Source organism: Mesoplodon densirostris, chromosome 13, assembly GCF_025265405.1.
Source record: "Mesoplodon densirostris isolate mMesDen1 chromosome 13, mMesDen1 primary haplotype, whole genome shotgun sequence".
In the NCBI taxonomy this organism is placed as follows: domain Eukaryota; kingdom Metazoa; phylum Chordata; class Mammalia; order Artiodactyla; family Ziphiidae; genus Mesoplodon; species Mesoplodon densirostris.
The window spans coordinates 10,544,828-10,558,529 of NC_082673.1; positions in this window are offsets into that span (position 1 = coordinate 10,544,828).

Below are 13,702 nucleotides of genomic sequence, written 5' to 3' on the forward strand. Positions count from 1 at the left end.
AGAGAGATGTATCAGTTTTTTACATTGAAATCCTCTATTATATAAATAATAATCTATCCCTTAAATATAAATGATATAAATATATAAATAATAGCACATTCCATGAATATCCATTTCAAAAATCACTTCTTAAATGCTTTATCAAATCTGTGAAAATTTCATACAGAGCAAACTAAGTCAGAATGAGAAAAACAAATATCATGTATGAACACATATATGTGGAATCTAAAAAATGGTACAGATGAACTGGTTTGCAAGGCAGAAATAGAGACACAGATGTAGAGAAAAAACGTATGGACACCAATGGGGGGAAAGCAGCGGGGCAGGGTGGTGGGATGAATTGGGAGATTGGGATCGACATATATACACTAACATGTATAAAGTAGGTAACTAATGAGAACCTGCTGTATAAAAAAATAAAATAAAATTCAAATTAAAAAAAACCTGTGAAAGTTTCTTTCTTCTATTATATCATTATTTTTCATAACATGAGAACAGAGTGCTTAGGACTGCAATTCAAACTAAAGTACTTTTACCTCACTTGACTCTTGGTATATCACATACTTAGGACCTGAAATAAATACAGTTCATACGTACATTTTTGACATATAAAGGGATTTCCTAGCATCTCTTTTTAATGTAAGTTGATTTGACAACAGTGACAGATGATTATGATAGTCTTAGAACTTAGTAAATGACTTATTAGAAATGTGAATTTCCTTTTAAAATAGAAATTTAAAAATCATTTAAACCATTGTAGGAAACATTTCTTTGAAAGTAACTGTTCAAAGATCCTAATATATAAACAGACAAAGGCTAAGAACACTCAACTGACACAAGAAAAAAATCTGACATAAAAGTAAACACATAGAAAAATGTTTGATTATGCTAATTCCAACTAAATGTATGTTAAAACAATGAAGTACCATTTTACACCTGTTAAATTATAAAACAATATTTCAAAAACCATATTTAGTAATAGTTTGGCTACAGTGAATCAAATGCACATTGTTGGTGATATTGCAAATTAATGCAATATTTTTGGAACTTATTTGGCAATACATATTAAGGTCCATTATTTTTCCTCATTCTTTGTCCTAGGAATCCCAAATATCAGAGTGTATCCTAATGAAATAATAAAGGAAAGGCTATTCTCATTGACGTTCATTGCCGTATAAGTAACAACTAAAATTTCTAATGATAGCCAAATGTTTTCATATACTTCCATTCCATTAAATATTATGTAGCCATTGAAAAGTATAATTTAAAAGATTATACAGCAATATGAAAAAGTGATAGGCATGTGATTAAGAGTAAAAAGCAAGATTCATCACAATATCTATACTATCATTACATTTCTGTGCAACTTATGCCATATGGACAAGAACTAGAAAGAAAATTTGATTTTTGCAAGGGTGATATTGAAAAAACACTATGTGCTTTTGGTGTCTGCTGCATTATCATGCTATTTCTTCATGAAAGTGAAAGCAAGATCACGCTTAGTCTTACTATGTGGAAGGGAGCAGTACGGAGCTGGTTCTTAATCCTTTAGCGTCAGATTTACCTGGTGTGCATTATAAAGCTTTGGAAATAGGTTCTCTCCAATTTCTTTCTAGGTTTATTATTCCGAGATTCCAAATGATCTGAAAGAAAGAGTACAGAGGAAAGTCTCTGTTAATTGAGGAAACTCAGTTTTTCCTAACAGTGAATTAGCCACTGAAGAGAAGTTTTAAGAAGATCCTGAAAGCACAGGAAGATAAACTTCATTTGAGACAATAATAGGTACCATGTGTTGGGTGCCAACAATGCAACAGGCATTGAACTTGTACTTTACTTTTATTGCCTCATTACTCAAGACAATCCTATGAGTTTATTTCTCCTTGTTTTCTAGAGGAGTAGGTTGAGGAAGAAAAGAAAATAAGAAATTTGCCTAAAGCCACAGAGATCTTATTGGCAGGTGCAGAATTTGAATTCAGATCTATCTCCCTCTCCTGTCATGTTCTTTGCATCATAATAGGTTGCCTCCCAGAATGGTTTCATTTCAGGGGAAATTTTCCCAACTTCAGGGGAAATATTTCAAAGCCAGTCACTGCACCAACCAATTACAACCCAACAAGGGTCCCCGGAGTCACTGGAGTGACTAGTCGCAGTTAGCCCTGGGCTAACACGCTGTTAATGCCGACATTTTCCGTGTCTGGATGTAACAGACCATCATTTCACACCCTTGGGCATTCACCGATGGAAACCACTCACAAATTTCTAGCTCCTCTAGGCACAGATGCAAAGTTTGAGGAAGTTTATTTTCTCAACTCCCAACCTCTTCATTCTCTATGTCCATCCCTATGTCCACTGTTAAAACTTGAGCAGTCGAGTTTTAACAGTAGTCAGACAGTTATTCTAAAGGAATAGGTGTTTAACGGTGAAATCTCAGGCAGCAGCCAGTTAACTGGCAAGGTACTAGAGGAAAGCAAATGTTATTGCAATTCCTGAACTCACATAATTTAGGTAGCCTCATATTCTTCCTTAGAATAACATGGGTTCTCTCTTCAAGAGATAGGAAAATCACTTATAATGCTGTGATCGGGGGAAAACATGAAATGAGATATACTTTTTTAATTTTTAAAATTAGGGAAGATTCAAGCAAAGTGAGAACAAGCCCATTTGCCAGAACACTAGAACAATGGATTACCCCAGGAACGTTTTAAAGAGATAGTTTTAAGTCATAAAACTATTACTGCTAAGTGTATTTGGAACTATTTGAAGGAGAATCAAATATAAATAGTCTCAAAAATAACTGTGATAAGATAGTACATAATTATATGTCAGATTAAGGGTAAATATAACTTTGGAGGAATTTTGAAACTCAGAAGTTGAGGGCAGCCACATCTTCCCTCAAAACAGTTTTTAATGCTATTGCCAGAAATAAAACTGGTGAGCTTGGCTCGGGTCCAGTGTAGCAGTTCTCATGCTCATTTATGCCTATGTGTATATAAATAATAGTACTTCATGAATATATAGGAATTTACTTTTATATGCATAACTAAGTCAGCAAGGATATGGTTTTTTAAATGCATGTATAGCCAGATAACTAGAATGCTTTAATTGCAACCTATAAACTTTAAATTAACACATATTCTGTTCCTTTCTGTATTGCTCAATGTAGCATTCTTTTTTAAAAAAATATTTTTTTTGATGTGGACCATTTTTAAAGTCTTTATTGAATTTGTTACAATATTGCTTCCACTTTATGTTTTGGTTTTTTGGCCGCGAGGCATGTGGGATCCTAGCTGCCCAACCAGGGATCGAACCTGCACCCCCTGCATTGGAAGGCAAAGTCTCAACAACTGGACTGCCAGGGAATTCCCAATATAGCATTCTTTATCATTTACATTTTTCTTTTAGCTATGAATCTTCCTCTCCTCTTTGGAAGCCTACATGTTTTAATTAATGAATATTATTTTTTAGAGCAGTTCTAATTTACAAAAAATTAGAGCAGAAAGTACAGAGTTTCCACATGTGCCCTCACCCATCCCACTCACACACACACGTTTCCCCTTTTATCAACACCTTGTATTAGTGTGGTACATTTGTTAAAATTGATAAGCCAATATTGCTATATTATTATTAGCTAAAGTCCACAGTTTGCATTAGGGTTCACTCTTTGTATTGTACATTCCATGATTTTGATGAGTATATAATAACATGTATCCACTATGCCCTAAACGTCCCTAAGCCTACATATTTTAATGGAGCAATCTGCCTCTCTCAGCTGGATATTGGCTTCCCATGAGCGATGACACTGTATCCAAGCAGGTAACATGTTGAGCCTTTACAAAGTAATGAAGAAAAGTCAATAGAACTCGAAATATTGGAAAGGTCAACACCTACTCCAACTCTTGCTGGGAAAACTGCCAAGCTCATAATAATACTGTCTTTGGCTTGCTCAAGAAGGGAAAGATGATGCGTGCATCTAAGATCTTTGAATATATCACTGTTTGAAATAAGAAAGAAATTTTGCCTACTATAGTTAAGTGGGATAAAAAGAACTGAACATAGTATTATATGGTAGACTCCAAAGTTCTAAAACTTGGTTAGCAACACCCAATGCATAATATAATGCCCAAAGGTTGATATTGTTCAAGTCTCCTGAAAGGTGAAAAAAATGTAAATGACATTGCAGTATTACAACAGCATAGATGGAAAAGGTTATCTGAGAAGACAACAGTGATGTAAAAAGAGCATGCTCCATACACTAGGTAACCATTAACACTTCAAGTGTGATTAGTAAATTTACTTTTATGAATTTATGTTATGATAAGGAGGTCCTTGCAAAAAGAAAAAGGAATATATGATCAATTGTTGCATGTCATCAAGATTTATACCCGCAAAAAAAATGCTGATGAGTTGGTAGGTGACAACACTACATCAGATTAAGCAGAAGGAAAACTTCTTTCCTTGGGGAAAAATAATCCTAACTTGAGAGACTGATACTGTGGTGGACGGGCATTCAGTTTCATAACTTTCTGTGTATACCCCCAGGCAACTTAACATTGCCAGAGAAAACCACAGAATCATGTCAACTGGACTCACTGCAAATTATGACACCTCATATCAACCACTCCCTGCACATTGCTCAGAAATCATTTTGATTTTCCACTCCCTATTTCATATTACACTGCAACTGTATTAAAACCTTTTCAATTATCTTAGGACTTCATCCCCAGCCACACTGGGCTGATGACATTGTCACTTCACTTAAAAGGTGGAGACTATCCAATTAAAGATTCTCCACAACCTCATCAGACACTCTACCTAACCCTCATCCCAGAGAAATACATGTTAACTCTTCCACTATCCTTGCCCATCTATCCTTGCCCATCAATCTTTCTCTGAGATTTGTTCTATCTGCCATCTCCCCTTTATTGCGTTTTCATCCTCTCCATCCTCACATACTTTTTATCCTATGCCTAGACACTTAATCAAGTTTCTTTTAATCCCTCAAAAAAAGTTTGTTCATCTTTCAAGTTTTCATTGTACGTTGCATGTACTGAATCTTTAAAGAAGCCTGTAAGTAGTTGATAAGGTAATTATACACTACATATTATATCAATACATTATATATTATATATGAATTTATTTTAGAAGTTGCCTGAAAATAGCCTGGAAATTCCCCTGCCCGACAGACGAGGAGATGAAGATAGCGAACTCTCAGGATGCTCAAGTGAAATGGAACCAACAATGATTCCCCAAGATATACTAGAGAAAATGGATAATTCTCCCAGTCTTTTTCCAATACCTTAGAAATAGAAATCTCAGATCCAGTTCTGATCTCATACCTTATAGTGACAGTTTCCTAAAAGCCCATTTCAGGTCTCTATAATTGGTGTTTGAGACTCATCAGGGATAATACTTCATAACTACCCACTAGTAAAATCAATATAGAGATAAAACAGTCATAATAGAAGTGAGTTCTTCCATTCCAGATGTACGTAAGCATCTTTCCAAGGCAAATATACTAACATACCAGATCCTAGAGAAGAGACTCAGAGTTGAGATTATTGCTCAAAGACTGATACAGAAGGTAATAAATTTTATCAATGTTCTCCTTCCTTCAATCCCACTTTGAGTTCCTCTGCCACTTCTATTAGTCAGACAAAGTAACCCATTGGCTGTGAACTGCACAATGCAGAAAGCCATAAATAAGAGTTATTCTCATCGGACAGTAAGGTCTCATTTCAGAGAGGAGGAAAGCCATAGACACAATCTGTCTCTAATATTTATGCTGGATGCTGACAGCTGGTTTCATTGTCTTTAGAAAATTGAATCAAAGGCAACAATAACAATTTGGTACGTGCCAAGTGTTTTACATGCATTATCTCATTTAATTCTCATAACAACCCTACAACATAATATTTTTATCCCTATTTTATAGATGAGAAGGGGAATTTCAGTGGGTAGTTCTGCAGTCATCTCATATTTGGGTATGACAAAGCCAGAAACATTTCAGCAACACTGTTCTCATATTACATAAAAATTATAATGATTAATGATTATTGATTGCATAGTCCATGCCAGACACTGCTAAATTTCATTTAATCCTCACAACAACCTAATGGACAGGTACTATTTTTATTTCCATTTATAGCTGAGCAACTTGCTCAAAGTCTATATAAGAAGAAAAGCTGTCTGTTTCCAGAGTCCTCACCTATAACCACTGTTAAATACTTTGAGGATCTATAGAATATACATCTTGGGAACATCTTGGGAAAGGTCATCTGTCTGGCATGGTTTCCTGAGTGTCCAGTACAAAACTTGGAGAACATAAAACCCACCATGACAAGTTTTTTTCCCCCAAATCCAAGTATTTCCAGAGAAGACTAAGAATAGATGAGAACAGTTCTCATAATATGGACGTCAGTCCTGTTTACTCCTGAGTGGGCTCCATCTCAGCTACTCTTCCCTGCTTCATGAAGAAGCAAATTTTGTAAAGAGAGATGCCAAATCACACCTGAGCCTACTAGCCCTTTTGCCTCCTATGACTTGGACTTCCCATTTCCCCTGACTAGAGCTAAATTCTGCATTTACATTGATTTCTTCAAAACACGGCTGAAACCACACCATCATGAGTGGGTCAACCCAAATCCCAAGACCCTCCTCCACGCTACTAGCACTATTGTGAAATCCTAGAACACTTCACAAGTAAACCTGATAGCAATCGTCCAGTAAATATTGATGAATGAATTTAATGAGTTTTAAAAGTGCATTTACAATGCCGTTTACATCCTTTCCCAGTGTTTCAAATCAGTTGAAATACGATTGACATACTCCCAGTCACCATTCAACATAATTCTAAAATTTACCTTTCCTTGTTTGTTATTACAAACTTACAGATTTCTATAGAATATTTTCCCTGTTCTTTCTGGGTTCCCTAACATATCCTAGTTTAAGTGTATGGTTCCAGAGTAGTGCTAGGCCTTCATATACTCTAGAGAACTTCCACAGTTAGGGATGTAGGGAATGTAAGGGATGTCTGTAACCCAGATGGCACCAACAGTACTTGATCTTTGCTTTGGCCCATGCTGCAATGGGAACCGGCGGGGTATGAACACATCTGATAGGGGGAATCACTTTGGCAATTCATATTATAGGCAAAGTCGCTGCCAAAGTCCTCTTCAATTAACTATTCTGCAGTGTCATCCCAAAGTACACTGACTAGGTTACTACTGAAAATCATCTAAAATCATGATATTAGGATATAACATTAGGCAACAGCCATAGTTGCAGTGAAGAAGCACTAGGACAAGAGAGGAAGCACATCCACTCTCTGCACATGATGGTGGCTGGCGGATATGAAAGAGGGTTAGTTCGTGAAGTAAGTTTTTGAAGAACATAAGGATGTTCCATAAATAATACAGCTGATTATGGTGAATAAAAATAGTGCTATGAGCTACTTGTTCCCTATTGCCAATGGAATAAAACACCAAAATATTTTTTAAAAGTTCAAGTTAGTTTAAGCAACCACACTTTGAGGTATGTTAATGGGCCTGAAAGTCAGTTAAAAATATGCTTTAAGTATTTTATAATTCTCAATTCAAAAGGCTATTAGAGGAATTGTTTATTTATTTAAACACTCAAAATATATGTTTATTATGTGCCATGGAGATTCTAAATGCTTTAAAAAGGTAACTTATTTAATCCTCGTAACAAACCCTGTGAGGTATGTACTATTATTATCTCCATTTAAAAGATGTGGAAACTGAGGCACAGAGAAGTTAAATAACTTGCTCAAAGTCATATAGGTAGTAAACGTTGGAGCAAGCTTTCAAACATTGGCTCATAAGGTGGATTCTGGGCTCGTTAACACTGGACTATGCTTCCCCTCCATTATGAATTCGTCTTATGGTTTAAAGTGATGAATGCTCGAAGACTCTGAGGACAGAGAAAAAAATACTTTTGTCAGTTATCAAGTGTTTATTCCACAGCAATAACATGACAGATACCACACAAGACATTGGGAATATCATGGAAAGCAAAAGAGATATAAGGTCTTTATCTTTGAGGATCTTATCTTCTGGTGGGACATATAAGCCACTTGAAACAAATATAGCTAAGTTTAATAATAGGGGTAGAACAGGGTGCCAGGGGCACACCAGCAGGGCACGTCACCCGGACTAAAGCTAGTATGGGAGGCTTCCTGGAGGAATTCCAAGAGAAAATCCAAAAATTGAGTAAGAATTATTCGGGAAAACAAGGTCAAGAAATAGCAAAGATGGTAAGGAAAGTGGAAGACCAGTTAGCATGTTCCAAGAGATGGAGGAGACTTTTTTGTTTTAAAAACAAATAAATTCAGTCTGGCTGGATTGTAGAATGTGTAGTGGGGCATGGAGGGAAATAAGACAGGCTAGGGATGAAAGAAGCAGATAATACAGTGCATTTCAGGTCTTTTGAAGGAATATAGGTTTGTTTTTTATCCTTAGAGCAATAGGGTATCTTTAAAAGTTTTAAAGCAAGAAAGTAATATAATCAGATCTGCATTTTAGAAAGACTCTTTGGACGCAGTGAACAGATGAAAAATGATAACAACTCTGAAAACTAGGACCAATGGCTTGACCATTAATATAAAGTTGAATGGAAATATCACATGATATCGCTTATATGTGGAATCTAAAAAAAATGATACAAATGAACTTGTTTACAAAACAGAAAGAGAGTCACAGATGTAGAAAACAAACATACGGTTACTGGGGGGAAAGTGAGGGGGGGATAAATTGGGAGATTGGGATTGACATATACACACTACTATATATAAAATAGATAATTAATAAGGACCTACGGTATAGCACAGGGAACTCTTCTCAATACCCCGTAATGACCTATGTGGGAAAAGAATCTAAAGAGGAGTGGATATATGTATATGCATAACTGATCCACTTTGCTGTACACCTGAACCTAACACAACTTTGAAAATCAACTATACTCCAATAAAAATTTTTTTAAAAGAAATGTTTATGAACTATCAATAATTTTAAAAAATATAAAGTCAAATGGAAATGACTAAGCTGCACAGGCACTGGCTAAACCACGCTGGCCCAGTTTAAAGAGCTTAGGAACATGTCCTCCTCACATCCCACTGTTTGCCCCTGGTTGCAAAGCTGGATAGTGGTGCAGGAGGACCTCTACTGTACAGCTGCCACCTTTTGCAGCAGCCAGAGTGCTGTTTGCCCCTTCCTTGCCCATTATCAGTGCCTCTCCATTTATAACCCATGAGGAGAGTACCTCTCTCAGGAAGCAAATAGCAAATAAAGAGGGGACTAAGGAGGCTCCACGTTATATTTTGGGAGGTGAAACCTCCACTAGTAAAAGACTGAAGTTGCCGAGACAAGGGAGTCATACAAGGGAGGTTTTTTTTAGGATCTTTAGCTATTTAGCAAGTCAGAAAATTAGAGAGTGGGCATAAGACAAAATATCTCTTGGTTCAGCCAAGTCACAAATATATACATATATACATATATATGATTATATATATATATATCCCACTTTTATGTGCATAGCATTTTAATCTATGGTTGTAATATATCTAAGGTGTGACTTGGCTGAACCAAGAAGTATAAATAGATAGATGGATAGATAGATGGGGGGCAGGGCAGAGGAGCAGTTATGGGGTTAATTGTGTATCTAATGGTTGTCACAACAAAAAACAACTACCATCTATTAGTTCACTGGAGTTCACAAAAATATTTCACCAACTATTAATCCATTGACTTACAACGTATTGCTACAAATACACTATGCAAAACCCTTACAACATATGACCCTTACATCTTGAAACTTATACATTAAAAAATACATTCTGCATAGCCTAAATTGCCAATCTGGTTTGCTTCTTGGAGAAAAAATTATTAGAAAGTGGAAAGTGTTAGGAAAAATGAGCTAAGAAAGATCACTCTTTTGGGGGCTGGGGGTGGGCATATAATGCCTGAAATGACAGACAAGTGTAGGGGATGCTGTGGCTCCCAAGTGCATGAGCAAGATGAGACTCCTCAGGCAGATCTTCGCGCCTCTCCCCTAGCCCTCCTTTCAGCCTCCTATACCCTCTAGTTGTCTGTCTGGTCCAGTGAGACTCAGCTACCTACTAAAAACCAAAAGGAAAAATAAGAGCTTCCTTAAAGGCATAAATCTATATTACTCTACCTTTCTAAATCTAGCACTTAACACTAGTCAGTTTTAAAACCCTAAACTATGACTAATCCAATGAAATATTGTACTGCATATGCTAAGATGCAGTCTTTTTGTTGTTTTATGTTTCTTCAACTAATACATTAGTCAGATACATTGATAACTCATAAATGTACTAATGTAATATAAATGATCTTTGGAGCACGGATATCATACATTACAGATTCAACAATGTGTTTTGTCTATAAACTATGCGCTAGTTCATTCCTTCCCTAAACTCCAGTAAATACAGAAATAAAAATAAACTCCAGATACTGGCTCTTACTTAAATTATGAGTGTGACATGCTTGAAAATTCTTTCCTTGGAAGGAAGGAATGATATAGGGATGAGGGAAGAACAAAGTTTGGCTAATGAGACCAGAAATAAATTACTCTAAAGAGGAGTTCCTCAAATTTTCCTTACAAGTGAGTGGATGTGACATATCCTTTTAGCTGGAAAACGTTTATCAGAGGTAAAAGTAGGAGAAAGGAAAAAGAAAAATTTCCTCTCAGTGCCATATTTTGAAAAGAACATAACCCTCGGGAAAGTTGATAAAACATTTTAACCTGATATCTCAGTCGTATGAATGGTAACAGCAACAAGTAATAATCTATCATCAAAAGGTGGTGGTGAGAAGAGAAACCAACCCAGCACTTACACTGACTTCTCCACGGACTGGCAGCACCCTGGTGTGGTTGGTATGAAGGTGGATGCCTCTTTTGGAAGAAGGAGGGGAGAAGATGCTGGAGGTTTGCCATGCCAAGGAGATTTTACTTTATCCTAATCCAAAGCTATGTCAGTTTACAGGAAGGCAAGCAAACTCTTGTTGCCGTTTTTTAAACAAACAGAATCATGGCAAAAGATGCTTTTATACGTGTGCATTCCCTTATATCCAGCCACAGACGTTAAAAGTCAGTCTCATACAGAACATGAAGACAACATTTCAAGCACAACACATCAATTTATTCAAGAGGTTGTGCACAAACTTAGGTACTTCTTTAAATTTCCATATTCACAACTTCTGTTACCAGCATTTTACTGGTTTTTAAACTTTCTCGTGTTTTCTTCTTAACATTTAGCATTCTCTTTTCCCTAATCATCCAAAATCACAAGAAGAACATCTAAAGAAGAAGTGAGATCCTGCTGGCCCTCTGGATGGAAAACTTGCTTACCTGTGTGCATAGTAAAACGGAAATGATCTCATGCAGACTTTTAAAGTCTTTGAACACACTGCAGCTTTATTTTCCCAATGCTTGGGTTCATTACTTACAATACCTTAAGATACTGAGAGTGGGAGAAAAAAAAATGGGTCATGAATCCAATCCAATTTGAATGCCTCAATTTATGTCTCACCTCAATCACTAAATATCTAGGTGACATTGGGAACAAATTTGAAGCAAATCTGTAAAATGGAAATCATGATGATACTTGATTTATGGACATCATGAGGTTTTACATGAAGATCAGAGCAAACAATGTCTATAGAAGCACTCTGTAACATGCAGGGTGATATAATTATCAGATATTATTATAAACGAATGAGCCTTCATCTATGATGGTAATCCTTAAGAAGGACGTGCACTTCGAGCTATTTATCTGGCAACAGTGTTGGTTCAACTAGAGTCACCCACACTGTCTAGTCTTTCTATGACAGGCCAGAGTTAGAGGTAGAATCTGTATTGTGGACCAGTCTCCTTATGAACCATCTAGCCCAGAAAGAAGTCTGCTGCAGTTAGGGTCTCAGCACAATGTTCCCCCGGCTTTGTCCCCCAGAGGACCATCTTGTGCTGAGAAGTGCAGTGCCTTAGGCTGTCTTGGGAGACCATCTCTGTCTTATGGGAGATTCCAAAGGTGGTGTTTTCCTTGACTGGGTCAGGTCTCGTAAGATAATAAGCTTCACATTTATATAACATAGTTTCAGTTTCCAGCAACTTTATCACCTCTCTTGATTCTCAAAACAATTCTGTGAAGATATCAACCTATTACTACTATTCTCATGTTATAAATAAAGAAACTGAGGCTAAAAGTAGGTGTGTGATTTGCCCAAAGTCACACAGCTTGTAAGTAGCAGAGCTAAGAACCAGACCCAGGTATTTGGATTCCAGGTCTCTATTTTTACTGTAATGCCCAAATTTCAGAAACTTGCACAACCCTCTCTTCTGAGAAGAAGAAAAGAAAGCATATGAGTTTTGGGTAAATGTCCCTTGTTAGAAAAATTGGTTGAAGTGAAGACATTGAGTCTATGACCGTAGCCTTGTCTCAGAGGTGCCATGGGGCTCTGTATCTCAGGATATAAGGTATCCAGTGAAGACTGGGAGAAATGCCTCACTCCTACACAGAACAATAACAAACCTGCATTCGAGGAGCAGTAGGGACCCAGCTAGTATGTTACAATGTCAAAACATCAAAACCTGCCTGGCGATCTGAATCCTTAGACTCTGAGAATAACCGGATAGTGCTTGCCTGGTTATGATCACTCTCAACTCAGGAGTGTCTGCAACAGATTAGCCATATTGGGGGAGGGGAGCATTAGCTCTTGCTAAGCTCCCATCTTCGCTATATGCTTTATTCATGTGACATTTATAATAAGAAAATGTAGGTGCAGAGAGAGCCTACATGAATAACTTGCCTAAAGTCACTCTTCCAACAGGTGGCAAACCCAGGATTCAAAACCAAGCCTTTCAGACTCCAAGGTTCATGATCTCTCAACTATAGCTACCTCCCAAACTCTTGAAGCAACAATTTAGTCATTAACTCTGGGAACTACCCTGAGATCCTTCCCAATTTACATATTCTTTTTTTTTTTTTTTTTGCGGTACACGGGCCTCTTACTGTTGTGGCCTCTCCCGTTGTGGAGTGCAGGCTCAGCGGCCATGGCTCACGGGCCCAGCCGCCCCGCGGCATGTGGGATCTTCCCGGATCGGGGCACGAACCCGTGTGCCCTGCATCGGCAGGCGGACTCTCAACCACTGCACCACCAGGGAAGCCCTACAGATTCATTATTAACATGGATATTAGGTATATGAGTCATAAATATGGCTGTCTTCTATTAATTATCAGATACTCTGTGTATTTTATTTTTAACCTCTTGAACAACCCTCTATATCAGGTCACTTTTTGTGTAAAGAAGCCAAGCATCAGAGGCAGAGGGTGGTATGTTTCACCACAGCACACCTACCCCAATCCCCCACTATCTAGTCGAATGGCTCTTTCTTCCCCCACACTTGCCTGTTTTTCATGCCAACAGCAAACTAAAAGGAATAACTTCATAGTGTTAAAATAGTGTATTCTTAATAGGTTCCATTTTTAGGTCAGCTAACTCTTGTTTTAGCTAGTAGAATGTTTTACTTTTGCACTGTGCTGTGAGACAATTTTATAGCAATTTTATATGCTTTTATAAAATGAAAATAAGTTAATACGTATTTAAGATCATGTTGTTGACAAAGGCAAAACAAAGGGCAGATCCTAAGTCTTATAAGACAAATA